This window comes from Stenella coeruleoalba, assembly GCF_951394435.1.
Source record: "Stenella coeruleoalba genome assembly, chromosome: 12".
In the NCBI taxonomy this organism is placed as follows: Eukaryota; Metazoa; Chordata; class Mammalia; order Artiodactyla; family Delphinidae; genus Stenella; species Stenella coeruleoalba.
This window is the reverse complement of record NC_137158.1, coordinates 72408502-72431389: the sequence shown is the minus strand read 5'-3', so window position 1 is coordinate 72431389 and position 22888 is coordinate 72408502. Positions and strand designations below refer to the sequence as shown.

Here is a 22888-nt window from a genome sequence, read left to right as displayed (position 1 = left end):
TCACTTTCAGTCTGTATGTGTCCCTAGGTCTGAAGTGGGTCTCTTGTAGACAGCATATATATGGGTCTTGTTTTTGTATCCATTCAGCCAGTCTATGTCTTTGGTTGGAGCATTTAATCCATTTACATTTAAGGTAATTATTGATATGTATGTTCCTATTACCATTTTCTTAATTGTTTTGGATTTGTTATTGTAGGTCTTTCCTTCTCTTGTGTTTCCTGCCTAGAGAAGTTCCTTTAGCATTTGTTGTAAAGCTGGTTTGATGGTGCTGAATTCTCTTAACTTTCACTTGTCTGTAAAGGTTTTCATTTCTCTGTTGACTATGAATGAGATCCGTGCTGGATAGAGTAATCTTCGTTGTAGGTTTTTCTCTTTTATCACTTTAAATATGTCCTGCCACTCCCTCTGGCTTGCAAAGTTTCTACTGAAAGATTGGCTGTTAACCTTATGGGGATTCCCTTGTATGTTATTTGTTGTTTTTCCCTGCTGCTTTTAATATTTTTTCTTTGTATTTAGTTTTTGATAGTTTGATTAATATTTCTTGCCATGTTTCTCCTTTGATTTATCCTGTATGGGACTCTCCTGTAGTTAATTGATGATTTCCTTTTCCCATATTAGGGAAGTTTTAAAGTATAATCTCTTCAAATATTTTTCAGTCCCTTTCTTTTTCTCTTCTTCTTCTGGGACCCGTATACTTTGAATGTTGGTGAGTTTAATGTTGTCCCAGTGCTCTCTGAGACTGTCCTCAATTCTTTTCATTGTTTTTTCTTTATCCTGCTCTGTAGTAGTTATCTCCACTATTTTATCTTCTAGATCACTTATGTGTTCTTCTGCCTCATTTATTCTGCTATTGATTCCTTCTAGAGAATTGTTAATTTAATTTATTATGTTGTTCATCATTGTTTGTTTGCTCTTTTGTTCTTCTAGGTCCTTGTTAAAAGTTTCTTGTATTTCTCCATTCTATTTCCATGATTTTGGATAGTCTTTACTATCATTATTCTGAATTCTTTTTCCGGTGGACTGCCTATTTCCTCTTCATTTGTTAGGTCTGGTGGGTTTTTACCTTGCTCCTTCATCTGCTGTGTGTTTCTCTGTCTTCTTATTTTGTTTCACTTACTGTGTTTGGAGTCTCCTTTTTGCAGGCTGCAGGTTCTTATTTCCCGTTGTTTTTGGAGCCTGCCCCCAGTGGCTAAGGTTGGTTCAGTGGGGTGTGTAGGTTTCCTTGTACAGGGTAGTGGTGCTTGTGTTCTGGTGGTTGAGGCTGGATCTTTTCTTTCTGGGGGGCAGGACCGCATCCGTTCGTGTGTTTTGGGATCTGTGACATTATTATGATATTAGGCAGCGTCTCTGCTAATGGGTGGGGTTGTGTTTCTGTCTTTCTACTTGTTTGGAATAGGGTGTCCAGCACTGTAGCTTGCTGGTTGTTGAGTGGAGCTGGATCTTAGCGTTGAGATGGAGATCTCTGGGAGAGCTTTCACCGTTTTATATTACATGGAGCCAGGAGATCTCTGGTGGACCAATATCCTTAACTCAGCTCTCCTACCTCAGAGGCACAGACCTCACACCCGGCCGGAGCACGAAGAACCTGTCGGCCACATGGCTCAGAAGAAAAGGGAGGAAAAAGAAAGAAAAAAAAAATAGATAAATAAATAAAATTATTAAATTAAAAAAAGTATTAAAAATAAAAAATATTAAAAAGTAATAAAAATAAGAAAGAAAGAAAGAAGAGACCAACCAAACCAAAAAACAAATCCGCCAATGATATCAAGTGCTAAAAACTATGCTAAAAAAAAAAAACAAGAAAAAAGCGGACACAGAAAGTGAAAATCACAGAAAGTGAAAAGCAGATCACAGAAAGTGAAAAGCGGATCACAGAAAGTGAAAAAGGAAAAAAAATCTATATATAGAAAGAAAAAATATATATATCTATATATAAAGAGAAAAAAAAGGAAGAGAGCAACCAAATCAATAGACAAATCTACCAATGATAATAGACTCTAAATACTAAACTAAGATAAACATAAAACCAGAAAAACATTAGGTGCAGAAAGCAAACCCCAAGTCTACAGTAGCTCCGAAAGTCCACCGCCTCGACTTTGGGATGATTCGTTATCGATTCAGGTATTCCACAGGTGCAGCGTACATCAAGTTGATTGTGGAGATTTAATCTGCTGCTCCTGAGGCTTCTGGGAGAGATTGCCCTCCTTTTCTTTGTTCGCACATCTCCTGGGGTTAAGCTTTGGATTTGGACCCGCCTCTGCGTGTAGGTCGCCTGAGGGCATCTGTTCTTCAGCTAGGCAGGATGGGATTAAAGGAGCAGCTGATTCGGCGCTCTGTCTCACTCAGGCCAGAGGAGGGAGGGGTACGGATGCAGGGTGAGCCTGTGGCTGCAGAGGCCAGCATGACGTTGCACCAGCCTGAGGCGCGCCGTGCGTTCTCCTGGGGAAGTTGTCCCTGGATCGCGGGACCCTGGCAGTGGCGGGCTGCACAGGCTCCCAGGTGGGGCAGTGTGGATAGTGACCTGTGCTTGCACACAGGCTTCTTGGTGGCTGCAGCAGCAGCCTTAGCGTCTCAGGCCCATCTCTGGGGTCCGCGCTGATAGTCACGGCTCACGCCCATCTCTGGAGCTCATTTAGGCGGTGCTCTGAATCCCCTCTCCTTGCTCACCCCGAAACAATGGTCTCTTGACTCTTCGGCAGGTCCAGACTTTTTCCGGACTCCCTCCCGGCCAGCCGTGGTGCACTAACTTCTTCAGGCTGTGCTCATGCAGCCAACCCCAGTCCTCTCCCTGCAATCCGACTGAAGCCCGAGCCTCAGCTCCCAGCCCATGCCCGCCCCGGCGGGTGAGCAGACAAGCCTCTCGGGCTGGTGAGTGCCGGTCGGCACCGATACTCTGCATGGGAATCTCTCTGCGTGGGAATCTCTCTGCTTTGCCCTCCGCACCCCTGTGGCTGCGTTCTCCTCCGTGGCTTCGAAGCTCCCCCCTCCGCCACCCTCGTCTCCGCCCGCGAAGGGGCTTCCTAGTGTGTGTAAACCTTTTCTCCTTCCCAGCTCCCTCCCACTGGTGCAGGTCCCGTCCCTATTCTTTTGTTTCTGTTTATTCTTTTTTCTTTTGCCCTACCCAGGTATGTGGGGAGTTTCTTGCCTTTGGGGAGGTCTGAGGTCTTCTGCCAGCGTTCAGTAGGTGTTCTGTAGGAGTTGTTCCACGTGTAGATGTATTTCTGATGTATTTGTGGGGAGGAAGGTGATCTCCAATTCTTACTGCTCTGCCATCTTGAAGGGCTCCCCCATCTTTGGAGCTTTTTAATCTACTTACAAAATATAAAGCATTCTTAGCTCGTGGGCTGTAGGAAAATGGGTGGTGAAGCAGATTTGGCCCATGCACCATAGATTACTGACTTCTACATTAGAAGACTTCAGCATTTCCCAACCTTTACCCTTACTATAGCTGTATTCACTTTCCTCATCTGTCTCATAGAAACTAGGTCCAGTTGCTACATACAATTTAGGTGACTTATAATCTTCAAAGTATAAAGCTGAAATTAATGTAATAATTTCTTTGATAGCAAATAGTTGACATAATTTCAGATCAAAGGAAGTCTACTGGACATGTTAAGCGTCAGAAACTGCCGTCTAGGGAAAAGTCAAGTAAGTAGAACATATGATGGATGAGTCAGAATCTGTGTAACTAATAGTGAAGCCTGATCCCACTGCCTCTCTTGGGTAGGAGACCAGAGAATTCCTCTTTGTAGAAGAGATCAGCCAAAAGAAAAGACTCAATGATACAGATATTTGTTGATTTCACAATGAAATTTCTTCAATGGTCCGTATTATTTTGAAATATGGAGGCAAATACTAGGAGTAACTCTAAGTAAGGAAAGTGGCTGCCTGAGGAGAGCAGGACTTGGGGATGGAAAGGGATGAAATAGAAAACATACTGATTTTATTTTAAGCCTTGTAATAAAATTTGACTTTTTAAAAAAATAATATCTTTATTGGAGTATAATTGCTTTACAATGTTGTTAGTTTCTGCTGTATAACAAAGTGAATCAGCTCTACGTATACACATATCCCCATATCCCCTCCCTCTTGGGTCTCCCTCCCACCCTCCCTATCCCACCCGTCTAGGTTGTCACAAAGCACTGCGGCTGCTTCCCACTAGCTATCTATTTTACATTTGGTAGTGTATATATGTCCATGCCACTCTCTCACTTTGTCCCAGCTTACCCTTCCCTCTCCCTGTGTCTTCAAGTCCATTCTCTACGTCTGCGTCTTTATTCTTGTCCTGCCCCTAGTTTCATCAGAACCATTAAAATTTGACTTTTAAATTCCTACGTCTACATTTTTCTTAAATATAATAATTTAATTAAAAAGAAAAAAAGAAAACAGAGCCCTTTGGTGACTCTCAATGCCTATAGAATGAACCCAAACTATTGGGCATGTCACACAAGATACTCTATAACTTGGGCATAGCCCACCTTTATGGCTATACCACAGTCACTCCACATCATGTACCAGGAAAAGAACTATTCTATCCAACCTGCTTTTATATCCCCATGTTCTTGGTCCTGTTTTTTTCCTTTGAATGTCCTTTCCTTGCTCTCTGACTGGTGAGCTACTTATCTTTCAGATAACGCCAGCTTAAATGTTGCCTCCTCTTTGTACCTTTCACAGTCCCCATAGGAATCATTAACTGGTTCACTATCTATGTATTCTTAGCACTTTTGACATGTTCATACCATAGTACTTAGCACAGAGGATTATTTATTTATTGGACTGTCATGCTACTTAGACTGTAAGTATCTCAAGGCAAGGATCAGGTCTGATTCATCTTTTTTTTTTTTTTTTTTTTTTTGCGGTACGCGGGCCTCTCACTGTTGTGGCCTCTTCCGTTGCGGAGCACAGGCTCCGGACGCGCAGGCTCAGCGGCCATGGCTCAAGGGCCCAGCCACTCCGCGGCATGTGGGATCTTCCCGGACCGGGGCACAAACCCGTGTCCCCTGCATCGGCAGGTGGACTCTCAACCACTGTGCCACCAGGGAAGCCCCTGATTCATCTTTATATCACCGCTTCCTAGCACATAGTAGGTGCTCAGGTAATAGTAATTGACTTAAAGATCAAATTTGCCTATAGTCAGACACTTAATGAAAGAAGAAGCTACATGATTAGTGACTCTTATTTTTACATGTTTAAATAGTTGGTAACTAAGAGACTGATAGAAGGAAGGGCAGGAGATTCTTTTGCAGGAAATATGACAAATTTGGTTTTATTTTTCCTGAGTTGTGGATTGACAGTAAGTTATCTAGTAAATATATCGTATCAGAAGTTAGAGAAACCAGTTCAATTTCAAAAAAGAAACTAAGGTTAAAAATATATATTATGCTGTCATTATCATATTAAACCATCTGTGAATCCAAGAGATTTGATGAGATTTCTGAGGTAGACAATTGTTTTAAACAGTAATTCTCAACTCCAGATGTGCAATAGAATCACCTGGAGAGCTTGTGAAAATGCACATTCCTCTGGCCCCTCAGAAGGTCTGGGGCGGGGCCCAGGAAACTGCATTTTTACAGGTGCCTTCTGATGATTCTGAGGGAGAACCTCACATCTACAACTTGAGAAATTCCTGGGAAAATGGAAGAAGAAAAAGTTGAAGAAATGACTTTGGGAGTGAGTTGGAAGACTGGAGGAAGATTTGTACCCAGTGAAGGGGAGAGGAAGAGATGGCTGCAATTTGGAAATGGCTTTGCTACTATTTGCGGAGAACAGAAAATACTGGAATTAGAATTTATCAGTTACTTTATCTGTCTTCAGAATTATTTCTTCTGATTCATGGTTTGAATTTTATAATAACTTCATGTCACAGACCTCGTAAACAGTTTACTATAGGGACTAAGAAGATATCTGGGGACTCATGTCAATTTTCAACCTATGATGAGTTAGAATTCTACTGCTCTAAGTGTCATGCTGTTTTCTTCCACTTACCAAATGCTTTTGCAACAATAAAATCAATTATATATTCAGATTTAACATCTTTTTAAGTGAATTATGTAAAAAGTCTTTATAGGTATGAGCATTGTTTTTCAGTATATAAAACACCCTGGTGATGACTCATCCTTATGTGCAGAGCTCAAGGAATCTATCATTCACTGCATAAATTACTGTTGAACAGTTTGCTTTTATTTCTAACTGTGGAAATGAATAAAGCCTTGTGAATATATTTTTTAAGCAGTCTAAATTCCATTTTTTACTAAAGCCACAGCTAGTTCTATAAAGGACACAAGTCCAACTGAGATTTTAATGATAAAATAATAAATAGTTATTTGTTAAATTATTTACTTAATTCAGTAAATTAAAAATAAATAAATATTAACCAAACATATGTTAGAGTTAAATTTGCCAACTGCTTCATTACAATAAATGATATTAAGCATGAAATCTATCACTGCCTGCTACATGTGGAAATAAACAAAGAGTAACCAAATGAGAACAAGCAAAGGTTATTTATTCTGAGCTTGTTGTAGGAAAAGAGTCAGCCACTATTACTTGTGTTTGGCAGAGACGCAAAGACAGGCAGAGGAGCCAGAAAGCTTTATACAAAATAAAAGGAAAGGCTTCAGGTGTGCTGTGATTGAAGGCTGTTGGTATAGGAAAGCTGTAGGTGGGCTAAGTAGAAGTGGGAAATCCTGTGTGATTGGTTAGGGGTGCATATATGCCCCCCAATTGGCCCTAAGTTGGAAGTCAGGACAAAAGTTAGGGAAGCTGTCAGTTATTAATCAAGTCCTGGCCATGTGGGCTAACTGTTTTAGGGATTATTGTTTAACTTCCTGGGTCAGTTGCTAGTTCCTACAAGTCTGACTTACAGTCAGCAGGCTGGCTTTCTGGGCTGGTTACTCTAGCTAATAGTTTGATTTCCTGAGCTGGTTGCTATAGATTGTGTGACGGAGTTCCATTTACATGGTCTGGCCATTGTACATTCAATCTGATGTACATAATGATCTCTGTGATTTTTTTAGGGCAAAATCAGAGGTAAAGTTGGATAGATCTTCAAGCCTTATTCTTAAGCAACAAAACATGCTGAAGAGCTATACAAGTTATTATTTATATTACATGAAAAGAAAAGAAGAAGAACCTATGTAAACAAAACTATAGATGTTTAGTAAACATATAATGTTTAGCTAATATTAGACGTGAATGTATATATTTATCAAAAGTCCTGGAATGTTATAAAAAAATCATGTAATGGAAATCCCAAGAGAATCACTGAGATACTGGAGGAATTCCTATAGTTTATTCCTAGACCCAAGGGGTGGTGGTAGAGGGGTAGAGGGAGTAGCTCTCTGTGGAGATGTCCACATACGTGTGAGGAACAGCCTTTGCATGTGGGCGGGACCCTGATGTGGAAAGAGAATGGGTGTGGGTCATTCTTCCTTGAACTATGTATTCTAGGGAGGAATTCTAAGATGGAATTCAAATTTTTATTTATAAATTCTAAATGCACCTTCTAGATGTCTATGAAGGTATACTGTCAAGAAAGATAAAATATATTTTATTTGATAGTTTATTAGCTTGGTTTATAATTTAAACATATTCCAACCTTTGGTATGTAGGCCTCCATTCGTTCCTCAAATGTTCGGAGCAGGCCTGATAGTGTCTTTCCTGTCCTAGAGCCTGGGGGAAGACTGAACTTTTTTTTTTTTTTTTTGTGGTACGTGGGCTTCTCACTGTTGTGGCCTCTCCCGTTGCGGAGCGCAGGCTCAGCGGCCATGGCTCACGGGCCTAGCCGCTGTGCGGCATGTGGGATCTTCCCGGACCGGGGCAGGAACCCGTATCGCCTGCATGGGCAGGCGGACTCTCAACCACTGCGCTACCAGGGAAGCCCGAAGACTGAACTTTGAAGGGTCAAAGAAAGGTGCTCTACCGGTAGATCACCCAGGTGGAACCTGCTTTTCCCTCTCTCTGTTCCAAACCACCTGTCTACACAGAGTAGTGTATCTGTCTATAGAAAGACCAGTTAGAGTGCTAGATTAAAAATAACTGCTTCCCAGCCACATAGCACAGGGAGATCAGCTCGGTGCTTTGTGACCACCTAGAGGGGTGGGATAGGGAGGGTGGGAGGGAGATGCAAGAGGGAGGACATATGGGGATATATGTATATGTGTAGCTGATTCAATTTGTTATAAAGCAGAAACTAACACACCATTGTAAAGCAATTATACTCCAATAAAGGTGTTAAAAAAAACACCTGCTTCCTAATATCTCATTTCTGAGTATACAGGAAACATATTACATGAATCTGTATCTAATAAGGAAGACAAATTGCCCCACAAGTTATATTTCCTTGAATACTGCAAAATTATTCCATTCACATGTTTGTTGTTGTTAAAAAAAGCAAACCACAAAAATGGAATGGAAATCTCTTAAACGGTAGGAGAAAGGAAATTTCACTCTCAAATTTTGTTTCTTTTTTCGTTATTAGAAACAATTTCAAGCTTACTAAAAAGTTGCAAGTACCACACAAAGAACTTTTTTCTTCCCTGAAATATTTGAGCGTGAATTGCCCAAATGATGCTTTATTAATCCTGAGTACTTTAGTGTATATTTCCTACAAATAAGGGCATTGTGTTATGTAACCAAAATGTAACCATCAAAACCAGGAAGTTAACATCACTACCCTCTTATGTTGAAGCCCCATTCAGGCTGTGCCAATTATCTCAATAAAAAACATATAAGACCAGGTGGGCTCTGACCACTGTCAATCTTGCTGGCCTCAATCTCCCATCATCCCCACAGGCTGCTGCTACCCAGCCATTTTCAGTACCTCAGGTGCATGGAGCTCTTTTGTATTGGAAGCCTTTTGCATACACTCCTTTCTCTGCCTAGAACATTCCTCCTCCAGTGCTTCACCTGCTAAAACTTTCTCTTCTTCCAGGCAGAACTAGTTACTCCCTCAGATAGATTTTCCTTAACTTCCCTAACCTAAGTTAACCCTTTCCCTCAACCTCTTAAGCTTTTTTGTAAAACCTGTGCTTCTCTTTCATTGGACTCCTCAGGTGTGTAGCTGTGTTACTCTTTATTTCAAAGTAATTTAAGGTCAGACATAGAAAGTGGATTCTGATAAGATACGCTTAGCAGAGTTTTGCTCAAATGTTTTATTATAGTCAAAATTATTTGAAAAGCACATTTAATATATTACAGACATTTTACTGTAAAACTGATCCTTATAAAAGTTATATGGAATATTTTATAATGTGGTATATATTATAAATAAACACTATGAACTGTATTGAGAAAAACACAAATAAGCCCTACAGCATTTTTTAAAAAAACCAAACCTGAGTTTAAAATTTTGACTGTTCTTTCTATAAAAATTGATGAATACATTTAATAAAAAGATACAGTATTATTCTAATATTTGTCTTGCTAAAAATGTCTTTTTTATGTATTATGAGTCTTAAAATTTCTAGTGGCATTTCACTAACTCCATACATTTACCCTAGAAACTACAAATACTCTGAATCACAGCAAATGGGAAGAGAATTTGATTTATTCAACTCTTAAGGAGAAAATAGAAGGGCTGTTTCATTCTTATAATTTTCATGGTCACTGGGTTTACAATTAGAGGCTCTTCTCTGGTATAAAGATATATCTAGATGTATGTAGAATTTGTACTTAAAATATCTAATAATCGTATGAAGACGTGTAAATTATAAAACCCGGAAGAAGCTTCAAGATGGCGGAAGAGTAAGACGCGGAGATGACCTTCCTCTCCACAAATACATGAGAAATACAATTACATGTGGAACAACTCCTACAGAACACCTACTGAATGCTGGCAGAAGACCTCAGGCTTCCCAAAAGGCAAGAAACTCCCCACGTACCCAGGTAGGGCAAAAGAAAACACAGAAACAAAAGAATAGGGACGGGACCTGCACCAGTGGGAGGGAGCTGGGAAGGAGGAAAGGCTTCCACACACTAGGAAGCCCCTTCGTGGGCGGGGAGACTGCGGGGGGCGGAGGGGAAAGCTTCGGAGCCGCGGAGGACAGCACAGCCACAGGGTGCGGAGGGCAGAGTGGCGAGATTCCTGCACAGAGAATCGGTGCTGACCGGCACTCAACCAGCCCGAGAGGCTTGTCTGCTCACCCGCCGGGGCGGGCGGGGCTGCGAGCTGAGGCCTGGGCTTCGGAGCGCAGGGAGAGGCCTGGCGGCATGAACACAGCCTGCAGGGGGTTAGTGCGCCACGGCTAGCCGGGAGGGAGTCCAGAAAAAAGTCTGGAGCTGCCGAAGAGGCAAGAGACTTTTTCTTAACTCTCTGTGTCCTGGTGCGCGCGGAGAGGGGATTAAGAGCGCTGCTTAAAGGAGCTCCAGAGACCGTCGTGAGCCGCGGCTAAAAGCGCGGACCCCAGAGGCGGGCATGAGACGCTAAGGCTGCTGCTGCCGCCACCAAGAAGCCTGTGTGCGAGCACAGGTTACTATCCACACCCCCCTTCCGGGGAGCCTGTGCAGCCCGCCACTGCCAGGGTCCCGGGATCCAGGGACAACTTCCCCAGGAGAACGCACGGCGCGCCTCAGGCTGGAGCAACGTCACGCCGGCCTCTGCCGCCGCAGGCCCGCCCCGCACTCCGTGCCCCTCCCTCCCCCCCGGCCGGAGTGGGCTAGAGCCCCCAATCAGCGGCTCCTTTAACCCCATCCTGTCTGAGCGAAGAACAGACGCCCTCAGGCGACCTACAGACAGAGTCGGGTCCAAATCCAAAACTAAACCCCAGGAGCTGTGCAAACAAAGAAGAGAAACAGAAATCTCTCCTAGCAGCCTCAGGAACAGCGGATTAAATCTCCACAATCAACTTGATTTACCTGCATCTGTGGAATACCTGAATAGACAACGAATCATCCCAAATTGAGGAGGTGGACTTCGGGAGGAAAGATATCTATCTATCTATCTATTTATCTATCTATATATTTCCCTTTTTCTCTTTGTGTGAGTGTGTATGTGTATGCTGCTGTGTGTGATTTTGTCTGTATAGCTTTGCTTTTACCATTTGTCCTAGGGTTCTGTCTGTACATTTTTTTTCTACTTTAAGAATTTTTTTTCTTAATTATTATTTATTTTAATAACGTTATATTATTTTACTTTATTTTATCTTCTTTCCTTCCTCCCTCCCTCCCTCCTTTTTCTTTTTCTTTCTTTCCTCCCTCCCTCCCTCCCTCCCTCCCTTCCTTCCTTCTTTCCTTCCTTTCTTTTCTCCCTTTTATTCTGAACTGTGTGGATGTAAGGCTCTTGGTGCTCCAGCCAGGCATCCGGGCTGTGCCTCTGAGGTGGGAGAGCCAAGTTCAGGACACTGGTCCGCAAGAGACCTCCCAGCTCCATGTAATATCAAATGGCGAGAATCTCCCATAGATCCCCATATCAACACCAAGATCTGGCTTCACTCAACGACCAGCAAGCTACAGTGCTGGACACCCTATGCCAAACAACTAGCAAGACAGGAACACAACCCCATCCATTAGCAGAGAGCCTGCCTATAATCATAATAAGGCCACAGACACCCCAAAACACACCACCAGACGTGGACATGCCCACCAGAAAGACAAGATCCAGCCTCATCCACCAGAACACAGGCACCAGTACCCTCCACCAGGAAGCCTACACAACCCACTGAACCAACATTAGCCACTGGGGACAGACACCAAAAACAACGGGAACTACGAACCTGCAGGCTGTGAAAAGGAGACCCCAAACACAGTAAGTTAAGCAAAATGAGAAGACAGAAAAACACACAGCAGATGAAGGAGCAAGGTAAAAACCCACCAGACCTAACAAATGAAGAGGAAATAGGCAGTCTACCTGAAAAAGAATTCAAAATAATGAAAGTAAAGATGATCCAAAATCTTGGAAATAGAATAGAGAAAATACAAGAAACATTTAACAAGGACCTAGAAGAACTAAAGAGCAAACAAACAGTGATGAACAACACAATAAATGAAATGAAAAACACTCTAGAAGGAATCAATAGCAGAATAACTGAGGCAGAAGAACGTATAAGTGACCTGGAAGATAAAATAGTGGAAATAACTACTGCAGAGCAGAATAAAGAAAAAAGAATGAAAAGAACTGAGGACAGTCTCAGAGACCTCTGGGACAACATTAAATGCACCAACATTCGAATTATAGGGGTCCCAGAAGAAGAAGAGAAAAAGAAAGGGACTGTGAAAATATTTGAAGAGATTATCGTTGAAAACTTCCTTAATATGGGAAAGGAAATAGTCAATCAAGTCCAGGAAGCACAGAGAGTCCCATACAGGATAAATCAAAGGAGAAACACGCCAAGACACATATTAATCACACTATCAAAATTAAACACAAAGAGAAAATATTAAAAGCAGCAAGAGAAAAACAACAAATAACAAACAAGGGAATCCCCATAAGGTTAACAGCTGATCTTTCAGCAGAAACTCTGCAAGCCAGAAGGGACTGGCAGGACATATTTAAAGTGATGAAGGGGCTTCCCTTGTGGCACAGTGGTTGAGAGTCCGCCTGCTGACACAGGGGACACGGGTTCATGCCCTGGTCTGGGAGGATCCCACATGCCATGGAGTGGCTGGGCCCATGAGCCATGGCTGCTGAGCCTGTGTGTCCGGAGCCTGAGCTCCGCAATGGGAGAGGCCACAGCAGTGAGAGGCCTGCGTACCGCAAAAAAAAAAAAAAAAAAATTGCTTGATACTGAGGTTTCCAGATTAGGTTGACATGGGGTGAAATAAACAGCATGAGTAGGTGCAGGGGCTAGGGACAAAGAGTCATGAGAAGATAAAGTCTTACGAATTCAAATATGCTAAGAAGGGTTTTAAGCCACTGCTGGCCATGTAGTAGGTGGGATCATTGTCTTTGGTCCCAGGAATTTCTCTTTGGAATGGACATGTTTATAATTTTTTTTTTTTTTTACCATTTAAAAATATTTACTTCAAGCTTTCTTTCTTTTTTATTTTCAAAGTTGACATTATACTCTAGTTACAGTTTTATTCTTTCTTTTTAACATTCTGCCATAATAATTTCTCATGTCATTGAAATACTCTATCCAAGATTAAACATCTTATTAGTGCTTCATAATTTACTTAATATTTTCCTATTTTTGCACAAGATTGTTTCCAGTATTTTTCCAACATAAATTACTCTTATGCGTTATTCAAAGTTCACACTATTCCTCTATTCTATACTCCTAGAAGTAAAATTACCATGTCAAAGTATCTAAACATTCTTTTTTTTTTGGAGTTCTTACCATCACATTTATTTTATTTTTTTTTAAACATCTTTATTGGAGTATAATTGCTTTACAATGGTGTGTTTCTGCTTTATAACAAAGTGAATCAGCTATACATATACATATATCCCCATATCTCCTCCCTCTTGCATCTCCCTCCCACCCTCCCTGTCCCACCCCTCTAGGGGGTCACAAAGCACTGAGCTGATCTCCCTGTGCTATGTGGCTGCTTCCCACTAGCTATCTATTTTACATTTGGTAGTGTATATATGTCCATGCCACTCCCTCACTTCATCCTAGCTTAAAACACTTTTTTTTAAACTTTTTATTTTATATTGGAGTATAACCAATTAACAACGTTGTGATAGTTTCGGGTGCACAGCAAAGCGACTCAACTACACATATATATGTATCCATTCTCCCTCCAGACTCCCCTTCCATCCAGGCTGCCACATAACATTGCACAGAGTTCCCTGTGCTATACGGTAGGTCCTTGTTGTTTATCCTTTTAAAATATAGCAGTGTGTACATGTCCATCCCAAACTCCCTAACTATCCTTTCCCTCCACCCTTACGCCCCCATAACCATAAATTCATTCTCTAAGTCTGTGAGTCTGTTTCTGTTTTGTAAATACATTCATTTGTATCATTTCTTTTTAGATTCCGCATATAAGTGATATCATACGATATTTCTCTTTCTCTGTCTGACTTCACTCAGTATGACAATCTCTAGGTCCATCCATGTTGCTGCAAGTGGCATTATTTCATTCTTTTTTATGGCTGAGTAATATTCCATTGTGTATATAAACATTCTTAAAAGTCTTCAAGTACGTTGGAATAGACATATTTATCTTTGATTTTCCTCCTCTACTTCCTCATTCTCTCTCACGCCCACCTCGTATTACTGTCTCTCAGACCCACCATCTTTGATCTTTTTATCTTAGTTGTTTTTTGTACTCTTTTCTTCTTGCACCGGCATATTCAAAGCTTGGAAAAGTCTTCCTCTGGGTGGTTTGTGTCCATACCTGTCTGGACAAAGGCTTCTAACTTCTCCAGGTTCTGACGGTAACATGATAACCTTGTTTCCTTCCTGGCCTCACGACATAGAGCACATCCACTTAAACAAATTAAAAACAGACAAACAATGTTTCTAGACCTTGTGTCTATATTTTCATTTTAATACAGATTTGCCATTTGTGTCTACCACATCCCCTAAATTTATAATGATGTTTAAGTTGAAAATTCTTCTTGGTTTAAAATACTTTGTAGGGAGATGGGAAGAAAGTTAAAGAATTTGCAGTGTCATTGGATGAACCAGACCCACAATCAGTATAGATTCTTAGCCTCAGTTTTACATTTTGCCTAGAGAAAAGAAATTTAAGGATTTATTTTTCATTGCTTATGTTGAAGAGTTTGAGATTAATTAGAAAGTGTCTCATATAAAAACTATTAGAATATAAAATAACTCACTTTGAAAAATGGTTGCATGTTTAATTTATTCTTCCTTGGTGATTGTTCCCCCTGCAAATCGTGTTGTAAGAGCAGTTCTATACAGGGTGGTCTGGGGTAAGAGCCTATTGTGCAGGGCTCAGGTTACTTCATATCCTTTACAAAAAGCTGCAGTCTGTCTCATTAGAATGCTTTCTAACCACTGTGAACAGTGACTTTCTCTATGTAACCTTTTAAGGAGACTTACAGTTGCTTGAAAATTTGCTGTAAGGGAATTGCTGGTGTGAATTACCTGTATAGAAAACACTTTTGGCTTCTAGAAAAGAAAGGAAAAGCATAGCAAAGAAGAAAACTTACCACAGTCCATATTCAGATCTAGCTATTTTCTCTGGCTGTTTCTATTTTACCAGATCATGTAAAACAAATATTTACTGAGTGGTTACTATGATCAGACACTGTGCTGGAAGCTGGAAATAAATAAGACAAGTAGCCTCCTTATGATAAAATCACAGGATTCGTATTTATATTTGCCTGGTGTCTGAGTGCGACCAGCTCAGCATTTAAGTTTTTAAAACTGCATTTTCATTGCTCTACATGTCAGCTACCAGTAATCAAATGACTCGTAACAAGATGTGACTTGGTGGAGTATTTATACATTTTCTTGGCCAGCCTGCAGAGAACATATGAAAGAAAAGAAATCTTCTTTTAGAAAACTCATCTACCTTTTACTACCTGAATGAACTGATCTTTGATATTTAGACCAAAAAAAAAAAAAAAAAAGTTTTTAACCCTTTTTAATTTTGTGAAAATATGGTACATAAGTAGTACTGAGAATATAAGCATCACAGTAAAAAAAAAATAGCAATGTAGAATAAAGGGTGTTATACGGTGGTTTTCTGCTAATAAATGTAAGGGTTACTGTTTGAGATAAAAGGAAATAATGATTAGATGTAAGGCTTAGGTGGTTATGCTATGCTGCAGGAACAAAGTCCTAGACATTTGGGTAAGAATCTTATTCTCTTGTGAGTGCCTTCAGTACTGTGAAAGCCTGGGGTATGAACTAAGCTCTGTGCACAGGAGAAAATGGGGTCCACTTCCTCATATCCACTTTGAGCCCAAATTATGCAATTAGGCTCCCCACACTGATGATATTAGTCATAGTCAGTTGGTCTTTTGGTTATGTCATGCCTTATTTCTAAATAGTTCTAAGGAATAATTGATCAAATTATCCAGAGAGAAGAGTTTGAACTTCAATTTTTGATTTGGACCTTTACGCCAAATAACCAAAAATACAGTCTAGCACCTATTGGGTTAAATTTACTTATAGATGTAATTTAAATATCACATAGTAGAAGAGGACTTCTACCTCTTTAGACTTCTCAGACAAGCACTTAAGATTCAGAAAGTCTTCCCTACTCCAAAGGTCTTTGAAAGTATGCAGAGAAAATAGGTAATTCTAGCAACAAGTAGTCTCACGTGTTCTTTTTCACACAGTCTTTGTGTTTATCTTATTTTAGTAACTTCTTTAAATATGACACCCTATTTTTATACTGCATATTATATTTTGTCAACCTACTTTTTTTTTTTAACATCTTTATTGGAGTATAATTACTTTACAATGGTTGTCAACTTACTTTTACACATCATCTAATATGCTCCTCAGGACAACCTCCTGAGGGAGACAGGTCAATATTTTCCAAAATTTGCACAGCAAGTAGTTTATTAATAGAGTGAGGGTTGGAGCTCATGTACCTTGGCTTTAAGTTTGAGGTTCCTGAAATAGTGTTATACAGCCTGGTCCTTTAGTCTGTTTTAATTCCATACATTTCTCCTAGAAAAACAAGGTAAATAAAGGAAGAACTGTTAAGCTTTGTGGAATGTACCACTAAAACACAGTAGTACATAAGATTTTCTTTCCCAACCTAACAAACCAAACTCTGTAAGTCCCTTAAAATAGGACAAAATATCAGAATCAAGATGTAAAAATAGCTGAAGAAAGATTCTAATGGACCATAGAGAAACCCTGGTTCAAAAAACTATACAAAAGTTTCTCTCAGGAGTGTCTGAGGCCCCGTCTTTTACATGCACCTGATATCTTTCCTGTTACACTGTAATTAACCTGGGACAATTCTTGTCCTTTTTTTCTGTACCTCACAGTTCTTTGCATATGGTAGGTGCCCAAGATGACGGTAATACAACCATCAATATCAGACATTAACAATGATACATCACCTCCCTCTAATCTTCAGACCCCATTCAAAGTTTTGCCAAGTGTCCTAATAATGTCCTTTGTAGTAAAAATGAAGGATATAGAAGGACACTCATGATCTGACATCTGTCAATATCATTTAACTACCTCTTTCTCAATTTCTATTCTGTGTGAAAACTAAACACTCTCCACAAAATAAACCGCAGCTTCTAACCAGGTGGTCTTAATAAAGAGGGTGTCTACCATATGTTTAACCAGGCACACCCTTAAAAATCAGCCCTGTTTATGTTTGCAATGAACAAAGAGGATTGAGTCACCACGCATCGAAACGAATTTCAGTGATACAGGTCAAACAATCTTCAGGATGTTCTTTTCTCAGGAAACTTTAATTTTGAGGCTCTGAGTCTACTCATTACATTATCACAGTGCTGACTAGAAAAAAAATTCTTCACTGTCAAGAATAGATTGCTCCAGTAGGCTGCCAGACATCTGTGCACTGTTTCTCCAGGGCAGCCACTGCCTGGCTAAGGAAAGAGAGGAGTGATGGCAGGAAGGCCCCGGGGTCTGTCCTTCACCTTGCCCTTCCCTCTGCTGTATCTTGCGTGGCCTTGTCACTAGAGAATACTGAATGGTATCAAGATGCCTGCCTGTGTAGAAAATGAGAGGCTGTATATAGGCTGCCCCAGAGTGAAGGAAGTTGATTAAGGCGTAAGAGAGTGCTACTTCAGGGTCAGAGGGGCCATGCGTGGCAGCAAAGTGAAATTTGGATGGAATATGGGCAGGGTGACAGTGACAGTTATGTAAATCTCTCTGCCTCAGAGGATGGGAGATGACAGAAGAGAGGACAACTTAACTTTCCATTTTAATTCTCAGATACTAACACTCGCCTCTGGTCAGACAAATTTAAAGCTCAAATTCAAAATTATTCAACCAAATTTCTTTTTCAGCTATCTTGCTGAGAGGGAGGAGACTTTGATGGAAGCATTGGGTTATATGCACAACTGCTTTCGCATTCTTTTTGACCACTAGTATTATGTCAGGAACTGTTGTCGATGATGGGCATCCAGGGATGAAAAACAGTTCTGTGCTCAAGAGTTCACAGAATTTGTCATATGCCACAGAGACAGACAGGATAGCAACAGAGGAGTGTGCAAGTGTCAGGAGAGGCCTAGAGATGGGCTTTATAAACAGTTGGATTTTTCATTTTTGTATTTCAGAATAGTTTTTCTTTTTGTTCTATTAGCTTTATTAATTTATCAAACCTAAAGAGTCCATTGACACTTATTTTTCCTCTTAGAACCTAGTGTTTTCAGAATTTGGATTGGGGCATACTACATAAATTCTTGAAAGAATAGCACTTTGTTTCCAATATACGCCCAGCCTTACCTGTGTAGTGAAAAGGGTCACTGGGCAGTCATTCCCCACAGAGTGGTAAAGAGATACCTGGGTGAACTGGGAATGGGACCAGTGACAGGCTTTGCACCCCTCTGGCAAACTGCAATTAAGCCTCTTCCCGCAGGCCACTGGATGTGTGGCACAGGTGTGCTGCCGGGGGTGGGAGGGATGGCTGGTAATAGAAGAAGTGGAATTTCAGGCAAGGGAAGGTGGGGAACCGGTGGAGAGGGGGTGGTTTCTTGGAGGAAAATCAGGGGTCCTTGTACTGTTAGCAGAAGAAGAAGGAATGGAGAGTGAGCTCTAGGGTTAGACTCGCTTTGGGTTCAAATCCTGCCCTTTCATTGCTAACTGCCCCCTGGGGTGAATTACCTCATCTCTTTGGACCTAATTTTCCTTATGGGCAAGATACGGTAGTTAGAACATTAAATATGTAAGACCTTTAGTTTAGTGTCTGTTAGATGAGGAGGAGGAAGGTGAGATGATGAAGATGATGATGAAGATGACGAGAGGATAATGGCAATGTGGTTCTAAGCATTATGTGAGGGATTCATAAGGCGGATGAGGTAGACATGGTCCCTGATCCCCCCAAGTGTACGGATGAGGAGAGAGGTCATTACGAGGCAATAAAAGACATGCAGTTGGAAGGGAAGCAAAGAGTGTTGTGAGAGCTCGAGGGAGGTGTCTCAGACCCACACTTGGGAGATCAGGGAAGAATCCTTTGAGGAAGAAATATCTAAACAGAGCCTTTAGTTTGAGATAAGTAAGGTCCATGCAAGTAAAGGAGAAGGGCTAGGGTGGAAGAGAACAGAAGAGTATATGAAAGGCACAGAGGAGCCAGGAGCACAGTGAACTCAAGACATTCTGAAGTAGAGACATTCTGGAAACCTAAAGCTGTTGTAGGCAAGTGTAAGATGCAGAGCGACCAGGAATGGGTCTGCAATATGTGGGACCGAGGAGTGCTGCTCAAGGTACTAGAAGGCCGGGGAGCCTCTGTGAAGTTTTAAGCAAAGGAGAAATGACAAAATTTGCATTTCTGAAATCTTCCCCTGATGGCAGTGAACTGCTTGCTAAAAGGGGAGAGAGTGGGAGTAGAAGGCTAGTTGGAGTGTTGCAGTAATCCAAGGGAGAGATGACGGTGCCTTAAACTAAGAAATGATGTTCCCTATGGAAAAAGCATACAAATATGTAGAAGGTAGAATGAATAACATTTCAGGATAGATTATACATGTGGAGAAAAGAAGAGAGTTTGGAGTGAGACACAAGATTCTGGTTTTGACAATGGAGTGCGTCGCTTTATCCATTAAAATGTGTTTGGCTGCACATAGTAGGAAACCTGGGTCAGTGATTTAAACCAGTGGTTCTTAAAGTACTTTCCTTGGACAAGCAGTACTAGCATCACCTGGGAACTTGTTAGAGATGCAAATTCTTGAGTCCCACTATAGACCTACTTAATCAAAATCTCTAGAGGTGGAATTTTTAAAAATTAATTTTTATTGGAGTCTAATTGCTTTACAATGTTGTGTTAGTTTCTGCTGTACAGCAAAGTGAATCAACTCTGCATACGCATATATCCCCTCTTTTTTGGATTTCCTTCCCATTTAGGTCACCACAGAGCATTGAGTAGAGTTCTCTGCATACAGTAGGTTCTCATTAGTTATCTATTTTATACATAGTAGTGTATATATGTCAATCCCATCTCCCAATTCATCCCGCCCACCCCCTTCCCCCCTTAGTATCCATATGTTTGTTCTCTACATCTGTGTCTCTGTTTCCACTTTGCAAATAAGTTCATCTGTACCATTTTTCTGAATTGTTTCAGTGGCATAGTTGAGGTAGAATCCATATTTCAGTGACTAGATAATGAGGAATGGGGACAGCAAAATAGGCAACCCTCTACAGACATAAGACTGGACAGTGAGTTTTTGAAAATGAGGAATGAAACAGGAGAAAGTCTCAAAATTATATTTAGACAGGACAGAACCACTGTAAAGTTGAAATGTTTCTTTCAATTAATTAGGCAAGATTTTAGGGTTTCAAAACTGTTTGAATGAATTGCTCTAGTAGAGGGAAGCACTGAGGCACTTGTTGCCCAGGAAAGAATGGGATGGAATGGAATAAGGAGACCCCGTGAATAAAAGAAGAGAGGATAGGAGAGGAGAGGGTGATAGAGAAATTTAAGAACGCCTGGAGCATATTATCTACATAAAAACACAGTGTTAAAACACATAAAACTAATAGTGGATGATAAATTGTTCACATTGTAGAAGTGACTGTAATTGCAATGGGAAGTCAGATAAGTGAGATTAGGGATTAATCCACTATCCTGAGAGACAGGCAAACTCTTTTTAAAGCTTTTTAAAGCCATGTGGTGTAATTTGAAGGACAATGGCAGTCCTCTTAGTTAACCTAGGGGTTTGTGATGACTTTGTAGGTAGGGTTTGGCTCTGTATACACTTCTAAATTGCCCCTTATAATGATGCACAATCATTAACTAACTGTTTTTGTTGTCTGTGCCCCAAAAGGTATCAGATTAAAGTGGCCTTTTAAATACTGAATGATCCAACTGAAAGAGCACTTAGTCCATTTCATTTTTTTTTTTAAACATCTTTATTGGAGTGTAATTGCTTTACAATGGTGTGTTAGTTTCTGCTTTATAACAAAGTGAATCAGCTCTACATATACATATATCCCCATAACTCCTCCCTCTTGCGTCTCCCTCCCACCCTCCCTATCCCACCCCTCTAGGTGGTCACAAAGCACTGCATGTCACTTTAAGGCACACTTTATCATTTACTTTAGAATTCTGTGTCTCCCAGAATAGTTCTGTTTATCTCATCTACCTCATTGACTGCTGTGAGGACAAATATGAAATACACGATTTTTAAAAACCTCATTTCAGTCAGGGGAGATTGAATTTTAAAATAAACCTCTAGCTGAAAGAAAATGCAAAATTACCAATACAATCAACAGCAAATCAACTTTCTTTTCAAGTAGAGCATTTTCTGAGTTTGTTTTTGCCTTAGTACAGTATACAGTCAAGTTTAGATGCTTCGGTGTTTTTCCATTATGAACTCATTCTTTGTGTAGTAGAGATTTGGTTTTCTGTAGTGTCAGCAAATAAAAGTATGGTCACAAAAATATGTTCCTTCTTAGTTTTTTCTTCTGTCATCAATCATCCTTGATGAGAGTTTAAGTACAAAGTGAGTTTACTATTCTTATGCAGGCTGTTTTTAATAAAGAGCCTTTGCTTTCATTTTGATGAGTTAACTCTACGAATAGAATTTACTCTTAATTTCTTAGCTGCATCTTATAATTTCTAGTCCTAATTTTAAAAATTCTGAGTTATTCTTTTAGATCCTGGAGCTGCCATTGAATAGTGTTTCTCTTACACAAGTATGCTTATACTTAATTGTTCTTCATATTTGCAGAAGATATTCCTGTGTCACTACCTGCAGCCATGTTTCATGGTTGAAATACCTGATTTGCACTAGCATATTTTTATTTATTTTAGTTAATTAATTAATTAATTATAGTATATTTTTCCCTCTGTTAGTATGCAAGATTGAGTTGTCATAAGATTACTGGTCAATACTGGTGAACTGACTGTATCATATTAGTTCAATTTTGATGAGGTTAATTTACTATTAACGGAGATGCGTAGTGAAACTGGCATCCAAAAATGTATCCTTCCGTAAAAGCAACAACAGCAACATCAACAGACTGGCAAAATAGGATCATTTTTTTTTGTTCCAGAACTCTGGAAATTAACCAAAGGAAGCAAGCCAGGAAGTATTTATTCAAGAAAAACTACCAAATATTGGTAAGGATAGCAACTCCAAACTCCCACTCCCCAACTCAGCAGTGGCCTTGAAAAAAAAGAGCCTGCATTCCCAATACTTGAGGAAGTAGAACAGAGCTGGGGCTCTTTCAAAGCTGCATTCGCAAAGAATTGATATTATTTGGTCTGTTAGATGGTTTTCCAACTGGAAAATCTTGTCTTTATTTGATCTGACTCAAGGTTGCCCAGTACTAAAAGCCTCTCCCCAAGGGGCATTTATGAAAAACATTTACAGGCAAATGTTTCAAAACCATAATGCCTAAAGTGATAGTTAACAGTTGGCACAGACAACAGATTAACCAAAACAGCTTGAAAAGAAAAGGCCGAGCAATGAGGTGTCCATAGGGGCTTTGGAAAGTTTGGACATGTTCCTGGGAATCTAAAAGTTCATGCACATGTGTAGTGCTGTGTGCATTCTCAGAAGGAACCTGAGAAGGCCCTTAGCTCTCACCTCTGGCTGACCTTGAAGCAGCTGAGCAGGAAGTGGAAGCTAAGACAGAGTTGTAAACTGAGTATTGGAGATTACTTTAACATGCGTACAAAGCTCCTCAATAAAGAATGCGAGATTTATTGGTTTCAGGAATTTAAAAAAAATTACTTATCATTAGCTGATTCTTAAGCTAACTGAAGAAGATTTCAGTGGCCACACATGACAAAGAACAGAGACTTTACAGAATTAGCTCAGGAATATCACTAAGCAAACTGGTGAATTCTACTGAACATTTAAAAAATTATTTATACC

The 22888-nt window shown here is 40.3% G+C and overlaps 1 long non-coding RNA gene across 2 annotated transcripts in view; it reads left to right on the top strand.

Annotated features, from left to right (window-relative positions):
- Positions 1-22888, top strand: part of LOC307195309 — a 442224-nt gene that overhangs the window by 13723 nt on the left and 405613 nt on the right. The window contains exon 1 of one of the 2 annotated variants that reach the window (XR_013830788.1): positions 9792-9885. The exons of the other annotated variant lie outside the window; for it this stretch is intronic. This is a non-coding gene — a long non-coding RNA (uncharacterized lncRNA). Of the gene's footprint in view, positions 1-9791; positions 9886-22888 lie in introns of those variants that run through there. 2 annotated transcript variants of the gene reach the window in all.